Here is a 6,247-nt window from a genome sequence, read left to right as displayed (position 1 = left end):
TACAGAAAGGGTGTTGACTCTGTACCACTCCCCATGGAGGGCTCTTTCCTCAGAAGCAAGCATAAATTGCCACAAATGCATTTTTATACAGAAAGTAAAATTACAACTCAGCAAAGAAGGTCTTCCCCTTCCCCTCCTCACCACCACAACTGCAGAGGACTCTTCACTTCACAGGGTAGAAGAGGAACCCCTGAATCACCTGCACATGCAAACATCAAATGGGACTACTCTAACTACATGAATCTGTGCGAGTGCGGTGAAGTGCAGACTATGGAGCACCTGCTCATTTGCCGATCCTTGATGAGACCCATATGAAGGGGGACCTCGCTGCAGCAATGGAAAGAGCCATCACTTATGCACGATTGTGGGAAAACATCTAGTTTATGACAAGGACACGAGAAGATGGAGATAAGAAGACTGATGGAGCCCAAAACCACATTGACCTTTCATGTAGGTCCATCATAGTGCATGAGTCTCTGGTCTACCAAGATTCCCAAGTCCTTTTCTGTAGAGCTGCCATCCAGCTAGGTGTCCCTCATTTTGTATTTGTGTTTTTTAATTTTCCTCCTGAGGTGCAGCACCTTGCATTTGTCCACAGTGAAAGACCAAGCTGGACTGTGAGGAACTACAGAAGGATCTGGCATCATTGAGCAAATGGGCAACTAAATGGTAGAGGAAATTCAATGAAGACAAATGTAAAGTAATGCACATGGGCAAAAATAACCAAAACTAGACCTACACTAGGATGGGCTCTACATCAGCTGTTACCACACAGAAAAGAGACCTGGGAGTCCCTGTGGACACCCGCTCAGTGCTAAGCAGCCATCAAAAAGACAAACAACGTGTTAGGATTTATGAGGAAGAGAACTGTAAACAAAACAGATGGCACTATGATGCCCATTTATAAGTCCATGGTGTGTCCACACTTTGAATACATTGCCCAGGTCTGGTTCCCACACTTCCAAAAGGATCTAGAAGAAGTAGAGAAGGCCCAGAGAAGGGGAACAAGGATGATGAGTGGTATGGAGGGGTTTTCCTGTGAGGAGAGACTGAAGAAGCCAGGCCTGGTCAGTTTAGAGTACAGACACTTGAGGGAGGATAGGAGAAGGGTGTACAAAATGCTAAACACAAAGAGGAAGTCAATAGGGATTTATTATTATGTACTATCTCTCACAATACAAGAACTAGGGGTCACAACATGAAACTAGTACACAGTAAGTTTAAAACTAACACCAGGCTGTTCGTTTTCCCCTAGTGTGTCATTAAAGTGTGGAAATCATGGCCACCAGATGCAGTGGAAGCTGAGAGTGTGGCCAGATTCACAAGGGATTGGACATGTGCTTGGAGGAAAGGGGCATCGATGGCTATGGAGCAGGGAGTGAGGGGCACAGGCTCTGCATCAGCCCTGCCTGGACCCTCAGTGCTGGAGGCTGCAAGGGGGAGAGGAACAGGGGAAAACCCTGGTGAGACCTGGTCACTCTCCCTTCAGCCTCCGCTGTCTGTTGCCCTGTGACACAGAAGCCTGGGCAAGATGGACATGTGGTCTGACACCATAAATGGCAACCCTTATGTTCTTACGTTCACGTGTAGAGCAAACAATTATTTCTCTTGCAGCATATAGTTAACTTGTGGGATTCACTGCCACAAGATGCCACAGAGGCTGACAGTCTACTCACCTTCACAAGAGGATTAGACGCATTTGGGCAGGACAGGCCCAGTGGTGGGTCTGAAATGTGGTAGTTAGGCCTGCAGCCTCCATATGAGGACTTTCTGGGCCTCTGAACACTGTAAGCTGGAAGGGGAGAGGGACAAGAGATGTGCCTTGCTCTTTCCTTTGGCATCAGCTCTGTGCCCCGTGAGATGGAGGATGCAGGCTGAGCTGGTACGTCCCATCTCCTGTTCTGATTCACCTCATGCTGCGCAGCGTTGGAACGTGCTTGCTCATTGACCACAAGATGAACATGAGCCTGCAATGAGATGCTGCGGCTAGTAAAGCGACCAAAACGCTGGCTTGCCCATAGATGCTTCTCAAGCAAATCCTGGGACGTCATTCTCCCCTTGTACTTGGCCTTGGTGAGGCCGCAGCTGGAGTACTGCATCCAGTTTTGGGCTCCACAATTCAAGAAGGATGTGGAGAAGCTTGAGAGGGTTCAGAGAAGAGCCACGTGCATGATCAGAGGTCAGGAAAACAGACTTTACGATGACAGGCTGAGAGCCATGGGGCTCTTTAGCCTGGAAAAGTGCAGGCTCAGGGGTGAGCTGATGGCCACCTATAAGTTTATCAGGGGTGACCACCAGGATGTGGGGGAATGTTTGTTCACCAGAGCGCCCCAAGGGATGACGAGGTCGACTGGTCATAAACTCCTGCAAGACCGTTTCAGGCTGGACATAAGGAAGAATTTCTTTACTGTCCGAGCCCCCAAGGTCTGGAACAGCCTTCCACCTTAAAGAGTAAATTGGACGCTTATCTTGCTGGGATCCTATGACCACTTTGCTTCTCCGCTATCCTCCCTGATGGCACCTCAAGTCATCTCCTGGCTCTGCCGGCTCACTGCCTGGCTTCATGCTTCTAGTGCATCTAAAACTCTTCTTATTGACTTCAGCATCTTGTGGCAAGGTCTAGAACAGCCTGCCATCGGAGGCGGTTCAAGCACCTACACTGAACGCCTTCCAGAGTAAATTGGATGCTTGTCTTGTTGGGATCGTATGAACCCAGCTGACTTGCTGCCCTTCGGGCAGGAAGCTGGACTCAATGATCTTCTGACGTCCCTTCCAGCCCAAATGTCTATGAAATCTATGAGATCTATGAATGCACAGGACAACAGAGAATTGGAGATGCACTGTTTACCAGGGCACCCCTAAGAGTAACTTGGACTAATAACTAAGAAATTTTTCACAGTAAGGGTGGCCAGAATCTGGAATGGGCTGCCGAAAGAGGTGGTACTGTCACCTAACTTGGAGGTCTTCAAGAGGAGGCTAGATAGGCACCTGACTGGGGTCATCTGACCTTGGTCCTTTCCCTGCCTGGTGCAGGGGGTCGGACATGATGATCCTTCGGGGTCCCCTCTGACTCTACAATCTATGAATCTATGCATTAACAGGGTGACGAGCTGCGAAACGGAGGGCTCAGGTCTCTGCACTGCTGAAGTTGGCAGACCCAGTTACGCACAAGCAGCCTTCAGCTGGCGATCTTTCCCTGGCTGCCTTGGTAGAAACCTGCCCAAGGAGGAGCTGGCCGGGTCAGTATTCCCAGCATCTGAGGTGGCTGCTCTTCCGGCTCAGTTGGGCTCAGCTTTGGGGAGGAGTGGCTGATGGCCTTTGCACACCATCTGAACCTGGCTACCCCACCACCCCTGAATCATAGAGCCGCTGCTGGCAGGGACCTCTGGACACCTTAGTCCTAACACTACACGACGCCCCTGCTAAACAGCTACAAGGCCTGTTGCCCAAAGGACCAGAGGCCCTAAAACTGCCCCAGGGAGAGCAGGGGGCTGGGGCTGGCTGTGTCCCGTTACTGCAGGACTGGTAGAAAAGGGGTTACCAGTCAAGTTTCTCCTCTTTGGCTTCTTCCCTCCCCCCCTGCGGTTCTTGCTGCCCTGCCTCTGCTCCCTTGTAGCGTAGCCACCAGGGCGGGCCCAGGCGAGTACACGGGTGCACCTGCGTCGCCCTTTGACCCCTGCTCCTCCCAAATCTTAAAACCAGCTGCCTGGCAGTGGCAGCAGCACTTCTAGTCAGGCAGTGCTGAGGGAGTCGCTTGACTTGGCGGCTCATTTGAATTTTTACCTGTTCCCTTCTACACTCTCCACTCCACAGATGTTAACGACCCACTCTTCTCTTTAAGGGTGCCATCCTGCTGTCTGCTGGCTGGTCCTGGTCATGAAGCCCCTATTTCACAGCCCCGCAGGTTGCTTGTAACTCATTCCAATAAAGTGATATTTGTTTTAGCTTCAATCTTAAACTAAATCACGCAGCCCTATTACTGAAGTTTATTTTTAACTAGAGAAACGTGTATTGTTTTATATGTGATGAGGCATCTCACCATCTGCACCCCTTTCCAAAATTCTGGATCTGCCCAGGCTCAAACACACTTCCCCACGTGCCAGGATGCTTGTGCTGTGGTGCTGGGACGGTGCCATGATGCAGTACAAGGAGAGCAGGGCTGTGCACTGTTGCCTGTGCCTGCGACCTGGGGTGTCAGTTGTGGAGGGGTCTCTGCCAGCCAAATGTGGAGCAGAGAGTGGCCCTCAGAGCTGCCAGCACCTCACTGGTGGAGGCGCTTGCATACCAGGAGCTCTGGGACCCTGCAGCCAGAACCGGCCTTAGGGGAAATGGTGCCTTGGGTGAACTTGTGCTTTGGTGCCTCCCCACCCCCGCCCGGCACACCCCTGAGCCCCAGCACCATCCTCCCCAAGTCAAGAGTGCTGCAGGCAGGCAGGGGCGCAAGGGCACAGCCTGGCAGGGAGGCAGAGTGGCACGGCGGGACAGGCAGGCAGCTGCTGCCCATATCACCTGGTCTGGCTCCTGGGCAGCAGCTGGAGGGGGTGGGCTGGGCACCGCTCCTCCCACCTGGGGTGGGGATCAGCTGGAGTGGGGGAGCACTGCTGCAAGTGCGGGCTGCTCACGTGTGTGCGCATTCAAGTTTGTGTGTTTAGTGCTCCCCTGACCACAGCGCCCACCCATAAGGCTGGCTCTGCCTGCAGCAATGCTGCCCTCAGCCTTGCAAATGCTCCCTTGGGGGGCTAGCTCCCAAACAGACACGAGGCCTTGCACGGTATGTGCACCAAGGGCAAGCCTGGGCTGGAGGAAGAGGCCTCGGGCTCCCACAGCTGCTTGTTGGGGACCAGCAGGCTCAGGGACTTCCCCTCCCCAGCACCTCTGCATCCCTGGAGGGCGGCTGAGCCAAGGATGCTGCGCAGAGTCCCAGAGGTGCTGCCCGGCAGGAAGCCCTCCCGTGGCCGAGCACAGAGCCTGTCGGGCCGCATGATGGGGGAGGCAGAGGGGAGCGCAGGGCTTGGCGGGTGGCATGACCTGGGCTGTGATTAGTGGGTCCAAGAGTCTGATGGAGAACTCTGCACCCTCTGGCTCCTGCTCTGGGCACGCTTGGCTCACGTGCTTGCTCTCGGGAGCTCCCCCTGCGACAGTGTCCAGTGCTCCCTTCCCGGGCCTGCCTGCACTGCCTCCTGCTAAAGGCTCCCCTGCCTGTGGTGGGCATCTCTCTGCTGAGGGCTGTCCAAGCCCACAGTGCCTGCATCCTGCTCCCGGCTCTGACACTCTGGGACGCAGTGGCCCGGGGGGCTCCCAGGAACGCCCGCTGCCTGCTCCTCCGTCTGTCTGCCAGGGCTGGCGGCAGCACGTTCTCCCACGTGCCTGCTGCTCTTGTCACAGGCTTCTGCCCCCAGCCATCCCCGATGCCAGCAGTGCCCTGACCGAGCCTTCGGCACGGTCCTGTCCCAGCCACGGGGCCACTGCTGCCACATGCCGGCACCACTGCATTGGTGCAGGGAAAGGCCAGAGGTGCTGGCGGGGGAGTGAGATCCCTGCCAGGTGCTGGAAGGCTGCAGCGGAGCTGGGCGCAGTCTAGGCCTGAGCCTGAGCCCCAGCCCCAGCCCCAGCCCTCCTCTGCCCAGAGGCCCGTCCTCCCCCTCCACAGGGCATTGTAGCCACACCTGCCCTCCTCATGGGTCAGCCCAACCCTGGGCCAGTTCAGACTGGAGAGGAGGTGCATTGGGGTAAGGAGCTGACCCTGGCACGCAGCAGTTGCCCTTGCTCGGCAGCTCCCCAGGTGTCTGGGCCTTGCTGCTGGGGAGATGGGTGCAATGGCTCTGCATGGCATGATCCGGGGCAGGGTTAGATGCCCTGGGGGGTCCGGCTAGGCCCACGTCCCTGCAGCTCCCACACCCTCTGTGGCCTTGGTGCCCAAGCCGCTGGCCCGGCATCATGGGTGTGTGGTCATGCGGTTCCTGGTCTGAGGCCTCCCCCGGGCTGAAGCTCGGCTGAGTCGTGGCCAAATGCTGCGGCTTCCCCGGCAGTCACGAGAGGCGGCTGGAGCTGGGCCTTGGGGCTCTGGACCCCCGCAGCCCCCGGCCCAGCTGCACCCCGAGAGCCCGCCCCAGCGCACCGGCCCCGGGCTGCCCTGCTTCGCCCTGGGACCCAGCACCAGCGCCCCACCTGCAGCCAGGCACGGGGCGCGGGGAGCAGCCTGGGACACGCGGGGCGACCGCTGGGGCAGGGCGCTCCCCCCGCGCGA

General features: G+C 56.3%; 1 long non-coding RNA gene across 2 annotated transcripts in view; it reads left to right on the top strand.

The window, feature by feature from the left end:
- The window catches only part of LOC109291128, a 23,184-nt gene that overhangs the window by 5,698 nt on the left and 11,239 nt on the right, over positions 1–6,247 (top strand). Inside the window, exon 2 of one of the 2 annotated variants that reach the window (XR_002095751.1) lies at positions 690–1,030. This is a non-coding gene — a long non-coding RNA (uncharacterized LOC109291128). The remainder of the gene's footprint in view (positions 1–689; positions 1,031–6,247) is intronic. The other variant, XR_002095752.1, reaches the window with a different exon arrangement.

The sequence above is a fragment of the Gavialis gangeticus genome, unplaced genomic scaffold (genome assembly GCF_001723915.1).
Source record: "Gavialis gangeticus isolate Ggan-Ray unplaced genomic scaffold, GavGan_comp1, whole genome shotgun sequence".
NCBI lineage: Eukaryota > Metazoa > Chordata > Crocodylia > Gavialidae > Gavialis > Gavialis gangeticus.
Note: the sequence above shows the minus strand (reverse complement) of the source record. Positions and strands in the feature narration are given on the sequence as shown.